The sequence below is a fragment of the Mesoplodon bidens genome (genome assembly GCF_964165515.1).
Source record: "Mesoplodon bidens genome assembly, chromosome: 8".
In the NCBI taxonomy this organism is placed as follows: domain Eukaryota; kingdom Metazoa; phylum Chordata; class Mammalia; order Artiodactyla; family Ziphiidae; genus Mesoplodon; species Mesoplodon bidens.
The window spans coordinates 48,634,078-48,652,269 of record NC_138165.1 but is presented as its reverse complement, the minus strand read 5'-3'; the positions used below and the strand labels follow the sequence as shown (position 1 = coordinate 48,652,269).

The 18,192-nt window shown below is 33.3% G+C and overlaps 1 protein-coding gene across 15 annotated transcripts in view; it reads left to right on the top strand.

Moving 5' to 3' along the window:
• MBD5 (methyl-CpG binding domain protein 5) overlaps window positions 1-18,192 on the top strand; it is a 417,388-nt gene that overhangs the window by 64,982 nt on the left and 334,214 nt on the right. For 11 of the 15 annotated variants that reach the window (XM_081241898.1, XM_081241901.1, XM_081241890.1 and 8 more), the window contains 2 exons: window positions 4,609-4,734; window positions 6,303-6,400. The exons of 1 other annotated variant lie outside the window; for it this stretch is intronic. The gene's annotated coding sequence lies outside the window, so the exon portion shown is untranslated. The remainder of the gene's footprint in view (window positions 1-4,608; window positions 4,735-6,302; window positions 6,401-18,192) is intronic. 3 more of the 15 variants (XM_081241904.1, XM_081241903.1, XM_081241889.1) reach the window with 1 other exon arrangement.

Below are 18,192 nucleotides of genomic sequence, written 5' to 3'. Positions count from 1 at the left end.
AAAATATGGTACCTAGGCTCCACACTCCAGGGATTGTGATCCAGTTAGTCTTGATGTGTCCTGAGATATCCTATGTTTCAAAAGCTTCCCCAGTGATTCAGCCAAAGTTGAGAACCATTGATGATGAAGAGAACATAAAGGAGACAAATAGTCAGTGAGATAGGTGGAAAACTATTTGGTGTCTCCAAGGCAAAGAAAGAGGTGAGTCAAAAGCTCCTGAGAAGCAATGAAAAATAACGATCAGAAAGTGTCATTGAATTTACCAATATAAATATTAATCAATGACCTAAATTAATGGTAATGGAAGCCTAGTTGCTGTAATTGAGTAGTAAGTGAGAGGTGGAATAAAGGAGACAGTTGATGTCTCCACTCTTATATGGAGTTTGATTGTAAAAAAGAAGGAGAAAAAAAGGGTACTAGCTGGAAAGAACCTGAGACTGGAGGAGAGCTCTTTTAATAATTGGAGAGACTTAAGCATGTTTAACTGCTAAGGGTAATAGAGGGACTGAACAAATTAGCAACAGAAATGATAAACAGGTAAGAGGAGTGAGACTAAAGAACCAGAGCACGAAAAGAAATACCTTTGCATAGTAAGAGGAGGGAAGAAGAAATGTTGGAAATCTATGAATAGTAGTTTGTAGCATTGGTGGTAGAAAATCGAGGGAGCTGAGTTCTCATCTCATCTAAGGGCAGTGATTTTTTTTTTTTTTTCCTATTAACCAGCACTTGATATGCTCTGCTGGGAGTGAGGGAAGAGCTGGTAAGGACAGAGTTTTTAGAGAAGTGATGAATGTTTGAAACAATCACTAGGGAGGTTGAGAGAGCTAAAGAGGAAAAGCTAATAGGATTGATTACCAGGCATCATTGAGGCCCAAATTGAGGGTGCTTACCAAGGATTTATCGTGGCCACTATCTGTAGAGTTTTATATTTTGTAATTTTTCTGTTGAAGCACTCAGGAACCCCAGATACAATGGAAGGACAGTGGGGCAGGGGAATTGAATATATTGACAAGGGAGTGGCATAAGTGATGTACAACGCAATAAAAACAGAGTAGGGAAGGCAGTAAAGAGAAAGAACAAAATGTAGAAAGTAACCAATGAAATGGTCTTCAATTTTTTAACACATACCACCGATGTATATATGTATTTATAAATTATATGTATTTCCCTGTATACTCATATACTTTATATAAAGCTTATTAAAAATATATTAAATTACATAAGTATAATAAAATCTACTTGGTATAACCTGCAACCTACTTTATATGTTCTGCAAAAATATAAACTATAAAAATATAAAATATAAATAATGGAAGATTAAAAAGTTCTAAGACTTTCTTCCTGTACTCTACAGGATTGTCTTACACTTGTCTTACAAGTGTATTGTAAGACACTTGTCTTACAATTGTCTTACACTTCCTACTTTGGAGATGACTTGCCTTGAGAATGTATATATATTGGACTGTAATTAGAAGAGAATGCTGGGATGTTAGGAGGTCATGGTCAGAGAGTAGAATGTCTAACTTTATTATTTTGAGGGTAGAGCAGTAATGACATCTGGGACATGTCCATGGAAAAAAAAAAATGGTTGATTGAATCACTAAGAAAAATCAAGAAATGGAAGATAAGTATGGGGTTATTAATGTAGCATATTGTGGTTACTCTGGTTGATTGCAACTTTGGGATAAAAATAAAAGCCTATGAGCAAGGTGCAAGGGGATAAAAAATGAAAGAAGTTTTTGAAGAGGAAGTTACCTAGTAGGTGACAACGAGGAAGAGGGGTAAATATTCAAGTCTGCAAAAGGCATAGACTTGTACTCCGTGAGAGACTTTTTGTATACACTACCTGCAGTAGACAATGAATGCTGAAAGATAGTCCTAACTCAAAAGTAATTCTTTACTGGGTAATTTGTTTAAGGAAACAAGTCCCTCATCTCCCGTTGATAATCCCTGGGGAGGGATAAAGTGATTCATACTCTAGAGTTAATTGTTATAATTAAATCGGTACTTAGTTTAAATCAGTACTAAGGAATGGAAGCAAAAACTTCCAAGAATTGGAGCATAATTTTGGAATCTTTAGTCAGATGTCCTTTTTTTCTCTCCAGAAAATTGGGATCCATCTTACACTTTTATCAATTCATGAATGCATTTGTATGGTAGTTTTTATAATGATATTATTTCATGTAGATTGATGTTTAGATTAATGAAAAGAAAAAAAATGTATGAAATCAGTACTGTCTTGAAAACTGCCAGGTGTATGATCCTAAGTATGGGGCATTTTTAATGGCAGACCTGGATAAATTAGGAGATTTTGAATTTCTGGAGGTTATCATGAGGGTCTACAAGCCAAGGTAACATGAGGAAATGAAAGTGTGTGTCAGGAGAGAAAGGTAAGACAAACTGAGGGAGAACTGAGTCTGATTTGCAGAATTTTCTGAAACCAGAATGGAGACTGTTTTGTCTCTGAAATTCATCAGACCCTATGACTTTAGCTGCTAACTTCATTGTGTCTTTGTTCATTCCTGTCTAACCTACTGCAGTTTCTGAATATCTACTTTCTCCAGCTTTCCAAGGTCTTGCCTTTCAGTCCTTTATAGCAGGGTAGAGGTAGAGAGAAGCATTCATTCATTCATATACTCATTTATCAAGATGATTTTTATTGATCATCCATCACTACTTAATGCTGGGTATGCAGTAGTAAATAAGAAAGTTCATACCCTCAAGGAGCTTACAGGCTAGTAGGATGGAGGGATAAATAACTGGAATATAGTGTGATAAATTCACTGTAATCCAATAGAAGGGGCACCTAAATCCATTCCTTAGCAGTCAGATGAGTCTTCTGGGAGAATGTGACATTTCATGTAAGACCTAAGACCTTTGAGGAGAGTAGGAATTTACCAAGTGAAGATCAAAGTGAGTGTTGGGTCACAGGGGAGGATGAATGTTCAGGCTGAGAGAATAGAATAGAATGTCCCTAAGGCAAGAGAAAGCAAGAGCCATATATTGACTGGGAAAATTAGATCAGGTGTTAACCCCCCCTGTCTTCCCCATTTCCATCATTAGAGATATACTCAGATTTTCATACAAGTACCAACCTCTACACATAGGCCTCAAATGCCAGAGTCTCAAACTTGCATGTATGGAAGTACCTTATTCCAGTTATCTAATGGTGCATAACAAATTACCCAAAATTAATGGGATAGAACATACATTTATTATACTCACAGATTCTGGGTCAGGATTTCAGACAGGGCATAGTGGGGATGGTTTGTCTCAGTTCCATGATGTTTGGGGTCCAGCTTGAGGATTGGAAGTCTGTGAGAGCTAAAGTCATCTGCATCATTGTTCATTCAACTTTTTAGCAATTAATTTCGGATGTTGGCTTGGGGAATTAATTCTTCTCTAAAAGGACTACTTTGTATGTTCTCCTCATGGGCTAGTTTGAGTTTTCTCATAGCATGGGGACCAGAACCCAAAAGCAAGTGTCTCAAGAAGAAGAAAATTAGGTGGAAGTTTTATATACTTTTTATGATCTAACCTCAGGTGACCTAATCATCTTTACCATATTCTACTTGTGAGAACAGTCATGGGCTCATGTTGAAGGGAAGGGAAAATACCACCTACCTCTCAGTGGGAGGAGTGTCAGTCACATTGTAAGAAGAGAATGTGGGAAAGGACTGATTTATTGATTAGCATCTTTGGAAGGTACAATCTTGCATATTCCTCACTTAAGAATGTTCACAAATAAGATCAAATCTATGTTCCACTGCACCAGTAACAGTCATTAATTTCCCTTTATAGTTCACCTGTCGGTTATTCATCCACGATGTCTTTGACATTACTTTTGAGGGATTTTATAAATGTTAGTAGCTCCATCCTGTCCGATAAGTGCAAAAGCAGAAAAGAAGGCTAGACATGGTTCAAAGAAAAATCAACAAAGTTTTAAAATTAAAACAGAGATAAAACTACAATATAACTAATGCTTGTATGCTGTCACCTTAAACATAAACATATGAAATTAAATGCACATCCTTTCAGAATCTAAAATAAATGTAAGTAAAGGAACTTCAGTACTACTTTACCGTCTTTATGCTTGCTAGCTAGGTTAGGAGAGTGTTGGGTTTGTTTTTTTAACCTCATTTTATTTCACTATACTGACTACTAGCCTCAGCTATAATATAAACTGGATACTAAACTTGTTAAAAATTGTGTTCTTTCAGTAAAAATAGATGTTAAATTTTAAAGTACAACTCATTACATTTCTCTTTTTCTTTGTTTGGTCCTGATTTTCCCATGCGTAGATTTGTCTTATGTGTGTTTGTGTAAGGTATGTGTGTGTACTCACACATGCGTGTTTATACATACACAAATATGTTGAACAATCTCTATATACATACATAATACATACCCATAAATGCAAATCAAGCTCTTTGTTGTTTCACTTAGCCTATCTTAACCATTCACAGGATCCTCCAATTTAAAGGGATCCAGGTGGGCCTGAATTAAATTAGAAGGAAAATGTTTAAAAGTCATGTATCTAGTCTGGTTTTCAAGTTTGCTGTTCTAATCCATCCCATCCTCCTTTCTTCTGCCTCAAAAATATTGTAGGAACAAGGTTGATCTGGGCATGAAGTTAAACAGGATATTGCTTTCATCTACTTCAGCCAAATCTCAAAGTCACTGACCTAAGAAAGACCTCCCCATCTACTTTGATAAAAAGCAGAGTTGAAAATGGTAATGTCCACTATTTTTTGCTAGTTGCTGTACATTTGTTACCTCATTTAATCCTCTGAAGAGTATATGTTATTCTCTTTATTTCAAGAGAAGAAAGCAAAAGGCTAGAAGAAATAAAGTAGCTTGTCTGCTACACAGCTGTGACATAGTAGTGACAATAAGATTCTAGCCAGATCTAACTCCAAATGCTGAGTTCTTTCAGTTTAGTATCAGTACCTGTAGTTTTTCTGTAATATTTCTCAGCTGAGTATTTTGATTTTGATGTAACATTTATGTGAGTGATCAGAATCGCTTGTTTTATTCAGCTAGCTGGATATATAAACCTGGATTGTATAAGGCATTTACAAAGCAGAAGACTTATGAGAACAGAACATTGGCCCTACTAGGAGCTCACAGTCTGTTCACTGGCAAATCAAAGAAATTTTAAAGTCAGACAAAAGAAACTATGAAAAGCATAATTTATTATGTTGTATAAGACTAGAACATTCCTACTCACCAAGAGAAGATAGATGGGAAAAATTTAATCAGAATATAAGTTCCTGTAAGAAAATACAGCATTCTGTGGAAAATCAGACTGTTGCCTTAGAATAAATTCCTCATGTATCCATGTAAGCAGCATGAAGAAAATAAAATGTACATTATCAACTTTTTCTTTACTGTACCAAAGCCAAACACAGCCCCAGCTGTGTTGCTACTTACTACTTGATCTTTCTATTATTTTGCTTTCCATCAGTGACTTTTTTCCTCTTCAGAGTAACAGCTATCCCTAATGGTAGAGTGCATTTCTTACAGAGATCAAAATTAATGTAATTGAAAACATTATGGCCTTGAAAATACTTTAATATTTAATTTAGTGGTTCATGGGTAAATGTTACTGGAGTCATAGAAAAGTTAAGATAGAAGTAGTGGTATAAGAAACAGTCCCCAAAGCCAATCAGTCCTAGAAGAAGAGCCCAGGATAGTAGTGGCCTTAGTTCAGGAAACCTTTTCAGGAAAACACACAACCTGTTGACGTTCTGATACATGCTGCATACTAAGGTGGCAAGTTAGTACATGGAATAGTTTGGAAAGGTAGCCTCAGAATTCAGTGAAGTGCCCTTTCTTTGTTCTGGACCAGAGATACGTCCAACTTTCCCATCCCGTCATACATCCCTTGGCTTCTTATAATTTCTAGCTATGTCAGTGCATGGAAAACTGAAACAAGATGGGCATGTTTTTTTTTTTTAATTTCCCTGTATTTTAGTTAAACATGGATGTCTAAAGTTTGATTTCAAAATAAATTTAAGGTATCTTGCCAGAGTTAGGAGAATAATTTAAACACATTATATAACTCACATTATTAAAGCCCATTTTTAGCATTATCCAATAGTAAATTTAAAATCCTGTTCTTTATGAAATAATTTTTGTGACAGGTGCCATGCTTGACCAGTGTAATATAACATATGAATGCATGATGAGGTTGTAAGAGGGGGTATGAGGAGCTGTGACAGCAGTGGCCTGAGTTCCCTCCTCCTGGAATGGCCAGCCGTCTCCCCCTAGCTAACTCTAATTTCTTCTCTCGTACACAGCTTAGAAGTCATCCCTTCTGCGGACATTCTCCGATCTTTTCATTTTGCATTAGGTGTACCTCCTCTGTGAACATCTGTAGTATCCTGTGCATACTCAGGTACTTCTCTTTATATATCTCTCTCTCCTTCACTGGACTGTAAAATTGTTGTGAGCTTCACTGGTTTTCATCTTTGTATCCTCAACATCTAAACTTGTGCCTCATACCTGGTAGGCACTAACATTTTGTTGAATGAAGGCATACATGAAAAGATGAATATGAATAGATTTATAGGTATTTTATGAAGCGCACATTCATAGAAGGTTATGTTTCACAAGGAAAAAGCATTAACTCATTACCCATGGAACATTGTCTTGTTATGCCTCTTCATCCCATTCTGCAATATTATTTTTTGTTTCTTTGGATCTTTAACCTATTGCACTAAACAAAAAATAGTTACTACTTAAACTACATTTTGTAACTGTGTCAGTAAGTTTTTAACACACAATATTGACTATTTGTAAAGGTTACTGTAAATTTTTTCAGCATTTTTAATTTGCAGTTATATTATTTTGTGGCCAGTTTTCCTCCCAAAGAATGTATCATTAGGTATTGAGTGGATGCAGTAGCAAAATAAGATTTGCCTTTTGGAGAAAATTTAACTTTGTGGAAGATTCTTTGGAATGTGTCTATTTTTAAAGTTATGGGCTTTCTGATTTTAATCTAAAATTGGGTGAATAATATTTATAGTTTTTGTAACACCTTAGAGTTCACAGATTGCCTTATGTACTTTTTTATATAATCTTCAAATTAAATTGCTTGTGAGATAGTATAATACTTACGAGATAATATGGGATATCATAAATAAGTAAACAAAGAATCATAGAGGTTAAATAACACCTTAGATTGTACAGCTGAATCTGGGGAGATTTTTACTGTTGATTCAATTTCTTTAGTAGTTTTGTTCAGAATTTTCTATTTAATCTTGAATCAGTGGCAGTAAGCTATATTTTTCTAGTGTGTTCATTTCATCTGTCTTCAAATGTATTGGCATGAAGCTGTTTTAATATGCTCTTATTATTTTAATGTCTGCAGCATCTGTAGTTATGTAGTTTCTGACATTAACTATTTCTGCATGCCTGCCTTCCTCCTTCTCTTCCTCGCTTCCTCCCTCCCTCCCTTTTTTTCTTCCTTTCTTCCTTACAACTTTTTGCTGAATCTATCCAGAGGTTTGAAGTTTTATGCTTTTCAGAGAGTCAACTTTTAGCTTTCCCATCACCTCTATTTTATCTTTATTTTCTATTTCATTAATTTCTGGGGTTTTATTTTAATTATTTCTTGTCCTTTGCTTTTTTCAACTCCTGTTTTTTTCTTTTTTTTAAGTTTATTGTATTTCTTTTATAAAGCCTGTTTTATTGGATTCTCGGGTCACTAATTTTGGTCCTTTTCCATAGTAGGCATTTAAGGTTATAAAATTCTCTTCAATTATTGATTTTCATATATACCACAGGTCTTCATATTAGCTTGTCACTTAGTTCTGAATATTTAGTTCCAGTTTCCATTTCGAGTTATTTAGAAGTATGCTGCTTATTTTCAAAACAATTGAATTATTTCTAGTTATCTTTTTGTTATTAAATTCTATCTTAATCTCGTTGTTAAAGAATGTGTTTTGTATAATATCAGTTATTTAACTTGCTGAGCCTTATTTTTGTGGCCTAGTTTGTGATCAGCTTTTGAAATGTTCTGTTTTGGAAATGTACTTGAAAATAATGTGTATTTTACAACTCTGGGTATCATTTTATACATATGTCCATTAGATAAGGGTAATTGTTCAAATCTTTTATGTTCTATGATGTTGTCTTCTTGATCTTTCAGTTACTAAGCTAAACTATAAATCTCCCATTTTACATTGTTTGCTTAGTTTTCCTTGTCAAGTTTTTTTTTTTTTTTTTTTTTTTTTTTTTTTTTGCGGTAGGCGGGCCTCTCACTGTTGTGGCCTCTCCCCTTGCGGAGCACAGGCTCCGGACGCACAGGCTCAGCGGCCATAGCTCACGGGCCTAGCCGCTCTGCGGCATGTGGGATCTTCCCAGACCGGGGCACGAACCCGTGTCCCCTGCATCGGCAGGTGGACTCTCAACCACTGCGCCACCAGGGAAGCCCCCTTGTCAAGTTTTGCTTTATGTATTTTGAGATCGTTAGCTGTATACAACTTTGTTACTGTTATATTTTCCTGAAGAAGTAAACTTTTTATCATTTAACAATGATCCTCTTTATTTCTAGTAATGCTTTTTTCCTTATATTAATATAATTTTGATATTTGTATTAATATCTTTTTCCATTTTGTACTTTTATTTATGTTATGGATGTATCTTTTGAAAAGAGAACAATATAGCTATTGTTACAATATAGCAATATACAATTGAACAATATAGCAATTTTTATCTTTTAACTAGACTATACAGCCCATTTACTTTTATTGTAATTACTGATGTATTTGGGTTTATTTCTGCCATTTAATTTAGTATATTTATTTTCCCATCATTTCTTTGTTTCTCTTTCTTTCTTTTATTGACTTCTTTGTGCATTCTTCATTACTTTTTTCTCATTCATTTTTTTTTTCCTACTGGTTTGGAGGTTATACTTGCTTACCCTAGAAATGTTATCATGTATACTGTTTAAATCATATACATACCTTTACTCTCTACCCAAACAAAAAGACCTTAGAGAGAATATTTTAACTCTGCTTAACGTTTCCCAATTTTTATATTTTTGCTTATGTTTTTAATTCTGTAAGAAATAAATATCATATTTTATAATGTTAATATTGTTTATATTTACCACTTTTTTTCACCTCATCATTCTTTAGGCATTTCAGAACTTTTGATTGAAAATAAATTCAGTGAGGACATGAGAGTGATAAACCTTCTCAGTCTTTATCTCTAAATGACCTTATTTCACTCTCATTGTTAGAAGAATTTTATTGGGTATAAAATTCTAGGTTACTAGGTTAATTTCTTTTAGCCCATTAAAGTTATTATTTCACTGTCTTGTGGATTCTGTTTCTTTCAAAAGTTTAATTATTTGTCTGTCAGTCCTTTGAATGTAATTTATCTTTTTTTGTTTGCTTTTGATATCTTTTCTTTTTCTTGTATTAACAGTTTCACTCTCTACCTCTTTCTGTCTTTGCTAGAGCTTTAATTCAGATGTACATGAGATCTTTTCGCAATATTTTCCATGCCTCTTTATGTCTCAGGATTGTATTTGGCATAATTTATTCATTTCTCTATTACAGTTCTCTAATTCTCATTTCAACTATATTGAAGTTACTGTTTAACCTATTGATTGACTTCTTTTGCTTTGATTATCATACTTTGCATTTTTAAAAATTCTCTTTTCTCCTTTTTTCAGAATTCATCTTTTCTTATATTGTTAAACTTTTTACTTCTTGAAACATATTAAACATACTTATTGTATGTGCAGTAATTCTAATACCTGGCAACTTCTTAGGAGGGATTCTGCCATACATTGTTGTTTATTTGTTTTACGTATGATGCCTTGTTTTTTAATATATTTAAGTGATTTTTTAAACCTTGAGCTACTCATTTTTCTTTGAATTTTACATGTGAAAGTATTTTGATACCTGTGTTTCAAGGTGTACATTCATTTCTATCAGATGCCTGACAGTATTAGTATGGTACTATTAATATAGGACCACTTTAAAATCTTGGCTTGAGATTTTGTGGAGCAAAAGAGTAGTGAGACTTCAGACTGCAGACTGCAGTGAGGGTTAGCTCGTGGTTACAAATTATCAGAGAGGACTTATTTTTCCCATCTGTCCAGTGTCAAAGTTCTGTATAGACAATTTCCCTTACATTTCCTCTTAGGGAAGGAAGCAAGAGGGTGGGGGTGTTATGGCATAATGCTTAAGAGCATTGTGCCTAGACCCAGACCGTCTGAATTTGCATTTTGGCTCTACTGCTAACCTTGAACAAATTACTTAACCTTTCTGTTCTTCAGTGTCTTGATCTCTAAGATAAAGATTATAATGGTGCCCTTTTTATGGGTTTTCTGAGGATAAAATGAGTTAATATCTTTGAAGCACTTAGAACGCAGTAAGTTCTATAAATGTTTCCTATTATTATCATGATCATCATTATTGTGTCTAACTAACTCTTATACTAAGTGAGTAGTGCTGTGTGGCCCCAGCACTCTTGGTGGGGGGGGGGGGGTCTGCTGTTAGACATCCTACCTTTTGAGGCCTTAAAAATTAATACTCAACTTCAGCTGATTCAGCAAATATTCTTAAGACAAAAGACAACTCAAGTGCTTACCTTACTACTCTGAATACCAGTCTTCACTTAGTCTTGTCCCCAGAATTCCTTACTTTTTTTCTAACCTCATGGGATCATTTAAGAAGTATTTTTTGTATTTCTTATTTTATTTTAGTTGTTTTCAGGTAATACTTGTGTTACAGGATATAGAAGTCTGTTATACAGTTTGTAAATGGCAAAACCAAGACTAAAGTACCAAACTGACTCTGAGCATGGTGCTTCAAGAAATTTGGACAGCGGACATACACAGACATGAATGTTTCAAATATTTAAAATCATTAGTAATCCAAGAAATACTGATAGAAGGAACTATACAGTACCGTTTTTCTTATCAAATTAGAAAAGTAAAGAAGAAAAGAAAGGAAGAAGGAAGGAAACAGAATTTGAAACCCCAAATTAACAAGCATTCAAAAATCCAGAAACTTTCTTATCTCTTATTGGCAAAGATGTTAATTGCTACAACTCCTGTGCAGAGCAATTTGGCAGTGTATATCCAAGTTAAAAGATTTATATTTATGACACATAAATTTCGCTTCTATGAATTTATAAAAACAATTAAAGGTATGTATAGAGATTTAGCCATAAGAGTGGACATTACATCACTTTACAGAAAATTAAAATATTGGAAACAAACATTTACCTCACAATAAGAGAATGGGTTGAGTTGAGTGTGTGTGAAACATCCAAATAATGAAATGCTAAATGCAATTTTAAAAGATTTCTTTGAATGCCATCAGAAGAAGTTTGTGGTAATTTGTTGAGGGGAAACAGAGATGGTTGCAAGTTAAAATATACAATCTAATTTTTAAAAAACAATGGTGTGTGTATATATATAAACATAATCCATTGCAAAAGTTAAAATTAATAGCTCTTGGTTGGGCATGAGGTTTGGGGTGATTTTTAACACATTTTCTTTTTACTTATTTGTAGCTTCTACGGTGATCTAAACACTATTAAAAATAGATAACATGCCATTAAATAAATTCTTAAATAAGAATCATAATTCAAGATGCCAGTACTCTAATAAAACGATTTATATTTTTGTATATTGACTTTTCAATTCTAATGCCTAGGCATATATATTTTTATGTAGTTAAAATTATTCTGTACATATATTTTATAATCTGACATTTTCTTTGACAATTTCTAATTATTTTTCCATGTTTCTACATAGCTTTGCAGTGATCAGTTTGATGACCACATCATATTGATATTCTGTTTATTTAATTACTAAAATTTAATGTATTTTCTACAATTATTTAAATATTTACTTTTTTAGCATTTATCTATTATGGCTAGCACTTCAATTAAATAATACAAATGATAGTTCTGAAAATAATGGTAACAAATTATCAAATACCTTTTTGGTGTTTCATAAAAGTTATATATAATTCTTAGAACAATTCTATGAGTTAGGCATTATTATTCTCTTATTAAAATGAAGCTAAATAACCCATTGATTACAAAGCTAGTGAGAGGTTGAGCTAGAGTTCAATCCAGGTTTGTCTGATTGTATGTCTGATTTATCTAAGCTTTTTCCATTAGAGTTTGTAAAATTGTGCTCTGTAATAATAGGAAATATTAGCAGGGATGAAAAATAGTTTTAATTCAGTTTCCTGAATCCCATATCTATTTCAGAGTTTTTGAGACCTTTGAGACCATTATCTTTTAGTTTCTAGTATTGTTGTTAAAAGACCAGTAACCTTTCAGAGTCTCATCTTAGGCACACAGGAGTTCTCCCTGCCCAATCTCTGGAATCTTTTAGAACCTTCTCTTTTTCCTCAGTGCTTTCTACTCTCTTAATGATTCATCTTGTTGTTTGCTCAGTTTTCATCCTTTGACCTGGGTATTCCATTTGCAGATTTTTCATGTTTTATTTCTTTGATGGTTTCCTGTCTTCTAATTTGCTGTTATTGACCATGTTGTTGTTGTTGTATCCTTGGAACTCCTTTTATTTGGATACCAGACCTCTTAGACTCTTACTGTCATATCTTTTGTTTCCTATTGTTCATTTCTCTATTATTTTGTTTCTACCTTAGGGAAGAGTTTTTAGCTTTATATTTGAATACACTTTAAAACTCTATGCTTTTTTTTTTTTCATTTCTGATCTTTCTTGTTCTCTGAGAGTTTTTTTTTTATAGCTTCTGGTTCTTGCTTCCTGGATACAATATAGTTTCTTATTTCTGTGAGGTTTTTAAATGCATTTTTTGAAGTTTCTTCTGTTCTCTGAATGTATGTTTCTCCACATTCAGTTTTTCTGTTTATGTGGTTTGAATTCCTATCTCTGTGTACTATGAGCAGAGCTTGCTGATTGGAGAGCTTCACTGAGATTTGAATGCACGATGAACTGATCTCTTTGTTGGGAGGTCACCAAATGTCAGTATCTGCAGGTATTTACTCTTAGGCAGGTCAGATTACACAGAGAGGAATTTTCCAGTATCTTGTCTCTGGAGGAAAACCCTGGATGCCAGCATTCTGGGAGGCAATCAGTGGAAAGGGAGGAAAGGGTGTGGTATAATAAACCTTTACTTAATCCCAGTTGTTAAGTAAGACAAATTATTCCACTCTCATCTCTTCTTGGTGACTCATAATCTAAAGCCTCTTGGTTCAAACTTTTACAGAATAAAACTTCAGTCAACTATTTAAGTAGTCACCTGGCTCCAGAGTAGGGAAGATCAGTTTGGCATCCTCTTTTAAAAAATTGTGAACAAATCTTTCCATTTGAAGCCCTACCTTATTATACCCTTCTATCCAGAAATACAATTCCTTAGCTTTTCTGAAGTTCTGCGATAGAACTGCCCTCTCTCTCTCTCTCTCTCTCTTCCCCTCCCTTCCTCCCCTGCTTCCTGCCTACCTCCTTCTCTTTCTCCCTTACCTTTCTCACCCTTTGGGTTATTTTTAATCAACTCAGTTTCCAGTTTCAAAAAGTATATTGATACCTTCTATCTGTTTCGTCTCCTTTCTTTTTTTTTCTTATAGTATTATAATTTAAAATGTATATATACATTTACTATCTTTTAAATGGTGTTTCAGGAAGGAGTAGAAAGGAACATATGTTTAATCCACTATGTTTAACTAAAAAACTCATTTTATAATATTATGGCCACCCATTCAAGAATATGTCTCCATTTATTGAAGTCATAGTTTAAATATACTAATTAAATTTAATGGTTGTCTTCATAGAGATTAAATGCAGCTCTTATTAAATTACATTCTAAATAATGCAGTTTTTCCTCATTATTTGGAATGGAGTCTCTTCTTCCTTTCTATTTACTACCTAGTTGTAACTTGATGATATTACTTTAGCATGTTTAACTTACATCTGGAAAAATTACTACTCATTAATGCTATAATTTCTGCACTGATTCTTTTAGATTTCATAGTATACATTTCATCAAAATAATATCTTGCCTCTTCCTATGTTATATTAATTCCTTATGTTTATTCTTCTGTTGTTTTACATATGTAAAATATATTCAAAACCACTTTGAATAATATTGGTGATAATTAATATCCTTATTTGTATTCCTGAGTTTGGAGGGAGTACTTCTAGTAGAGTTCTATTTGATATAATATTGACTTTTGTTTTGAAATATCATTATTTTTAAATGTATTTTGGAACAGGCTCAAAAACTGAAGAGACATGTCCAAAGGGCATAGGAGCTAGCTTTAAGGGGGCTCCCTCTGAACATATTTGAGACAGTTATGTCCCAAATCAAAAGAATAATGATAGAAATGGATTATAACACACTGAATTAAAAACAATAATCCGTAAGTCCACACTGATACATAAAAGAAATTAGAGAGAAGAACGGATGAAGGGAAAGTGCCTTTTTACAGAATGCCAGCTAACAAATGCAGAAAGGGTAAAAGAAATGGAAAATCACTTTTCTTTACAACGATTGTAATAATTAAGGCAGCAGTCACCAGTTGATGCTAAAATTATTGGGTAAAAAGACTGCTTGGATATTCACATGGTCTCCAAGTATCACCTCACAGATCACTTATTAATTAGAATATTACCTATAAAATGGAGAAATCTGGCAGCTACCATCTTAACCATACGATTAAACTTCAAAACACCAATAAAGCACAGTGTGGCATCATGTGCCTCCTAATATGTTGCACCTCAGAAGGAAAAGATGCACCTTCATTATAGTCCTGCCAATAATGTTTAACCTAAATCTATTCATGAGGAATTAACCAGACAGATTCAAATCGAGAAATAGTCTGAGAAACAAGTGATCTAGACTTCCAAAATGTCAGTGATGTGAAAAACTAGACAAGATTGGAGAATTGCTCTAGATGAAAGGAGAATGAAGATTGATTGGATCATAATTTGAAAAAAAACAAAAAACAAAAACAAAACAGTAAAACCAACAAAAGGCAAATGGCTTGGGAGACAAATGGTAAAATAGAAATATGGATTATAAATTTTATCACATTATCAATGTAAAGTGTCCTGAATGTGATAATTATATTATCACAATTATGTAGAGAGTATCATTATTCTTGGGTGATACATACTGAAGAGTATACATCAATCAAGTAATGCAGTGTGTACAAGTAACTCTCAAATAGTTCAGCAAAAAAAAGTGTATGTATAGATACAGATACGCAGACACACAAGCACATACCCATAAAGGGGGGAGGGCAAATGTGGTAAGTGGTTAAAAATATGTTAAACTAGGTGAAAGTTATTAGGTGTTCTCTGGAGGTACTATTATTGGAACTTTCCTTAAGTTTGCAAGTTTTCAGAGATATTGGAAAAGCGAAATATAGTTTTGTAACTTTGATGTATAGTGTCACAGAATTTAAATTTAGCTATTCTGTATCTACAACTATATCTCTTTAGTAGTAAAAGAGAACAATTTGTTTCTCTAGCAATTTGTTTTGATTCATTTTTTTTCAGCCTATATAAGAAATATGTGTGTGTGTGTGTGTGTGAGTATGTGTACACATACTCATTTGTGAGAACCTTTAATGTCTCTACTGAAATCCTGTTCTCCAAGGAATCTCCTCAGCATGTATATTTTTTATTGGAGGTTCTGCTGTGTCATAAATATCCTGAACTAAAATGCTCTTTCTTTCTTTAAAAAACTATACCATTTATTAGCTTCTCTTGAATTGTTTTTCTAAACTGGCCTAGCAAACCTTTGCACCAAATACTTTCTACTGGGTGCAAAATGAATGTCTTTATGAATTTTTCACACATTTCAAAATAAAAAAAGCATGAGGAATTATCACATGAGCCTCTTTGTAGTTCGTGGTCTCTAATACTTAATAAAAAGAGTCTAAAGTGCTATTCTCTTAAAAATTTACAATTTTTAAATGCTTATCATTGAGTCATTATCTACTTTGCCACCCAATTATACTGATTTGTATTTACATCTAATCCCCATGATAATTCTGTTTATGGCTTGTCTATCTCATTTTGTCTATTATTATAGTGCTGAACTTGAAATTTTAAAAATTCTTTCAGTTAGACTCAGAAATCCTTGGAGGCCCAGTTCTGCCTCTGACTAGCTCTAAAATTCAGGTATCTGTTTGGTAATCTAAAAGTTTTATTAGACCAGATATGTAGAAAACAATCACCAATATTACTTCTACTCTAGCATACAATGAGTTGGACCCTCTATTGTATGGCATCTGCAGCTGTGCATTTTCAAACCACAGCTAAAAATCTTGCTGGTTTTATCACGTTCTCTCCATCTGTAATACCTCAGGTGACTTTGGGGTTGGTTGAGAAATAGGTGGTATGGCTTTAGAGCATCTTCTTACTTCTCATAATAATTCTTTCAATGATTGATGCTTCCCTTTTGCACATAAATTTTAACTCTTAAAAAATAGGTACATTGTACTTCATCTGCTGGGTATATTACCTTGTGGAAAACTTTCTGATTTATAGTAACTACTCTCAAACTTGTACTATTGATATTTTTGGCATTTACTGTTAACAGCTTCTAATCTCTAATTAAAATGTTGTTGACATCCCCAGTTTTGTTAGAGGATAGAGGAGCTTAAAATGACATGCATGGAGGACCCATTCACTACTTTCCGTGTTGCAGTGGATTGTGAGTAGCCTGAGTACACCTTATTCTGTTGTGACAGCCAATTTTTAGCATGGAAGAGGCTGCTAGGAAGAGTAGGACAAGATGGTGAATTGGATTAATAAATGATCATCACTTTGCTTTTGTATCCCATTTTTCCCCTCTCTATGAATAATCTGAAGATGACTATATACCATATGGTAAATATAACACAGCACACAATTTTGATTCTTTTCAATTTTTTCAACTACTAATTTTGTTATTACAAATGTAATTTTTTTCTTTTAGAAAATATAGAAGAGGAAAATAAAAATCACATGTAATTACACCATCCAGAGATAATCACTTTGGTGCTTACCCTCCCAGATCTTTCTCTTTAGGGAGTTCTAGTTTTGAAATGAGTTCATGTTGTGTATGCCACTTTGTTACTTGAATTTTGTCGTTAACAATATACTGTGGACCTCTTTCCAGGTTATTTAATTTTTTCTGCACTATTATTTTATATGGCTGTATAATATTGTGCAGTTATTCCATGACTTATTTAAACAGCTTCCTGTGATTGATTTAAATTTTTTATTATACTAGCACTCTGATGACACTGATGAAATAAATCTTCGGTCACAATTTCTTTTGAATGAAAAATCTAGCTATTGCTAGATCAAAGAGGATTGAAATCTTAAAAATTTTGATACATATTGCTCAACTACTTTTTTTTAAAGTACTCTATCCTAAAATAGCTTAATGGAATTTTTAGAGAAAACCAATAAGGAAAGTGGCTGACTTAAATACTATGAGTACTCTAGATAATATCTTAGCAAGCTATAAAATTGTTGGTTAATTGTTTAGAGGTGAGAATAAGTTAGTTGTTACCCGCTGTCATTAGAAATAACATATCAGAAATTTCCAGTATAAATTGAAGGTAATACCTATGTAATAGCATAAGACATTTTACCAATATATAAAAGCTATGAGCTTATATAGGAAATGATTTAAATGTAGTTTTCCCTTCTTTTTTTTCCAAAAGGGGGATGTTTTTACTAATTATTCTAAATAATAAAAATAACATGAGATCATACTCTAATTCTGTTTTGCAAGTTGATTTTTAAAAATCTACCAACATATTACTAAAATATTCCCATATTGCTACATAGATTTACCTTATGTTTTTAATTCCTGCGTATTACATGGTATGGTGGATATGCTATATGTTAGTAAATAAATTCCTTGTTGATAATTATTCAGATTATTTACTTTTTTCTCAATTATAAATAGTGAGTGCACTTATTGTCTTGTACAGACATCTGTGTACTTGTTATTCCATTAAAGTAAATACACCTGCAGCAGTGACATTGTTACTAGTAGAAAACAGTGATAAAACCCTGAGTTCTGGTATTAGAGCTTGAATCCCAGCCTCCATCCCTAACGTGCTGTGTAACTTTGGCGAGCTAATTGACCTTACTATAATACTGATCTGAATTTAGAAGACACTTTGTAGAATTGTTGAGAATTCTATAGCCTCTCCTTAATAACA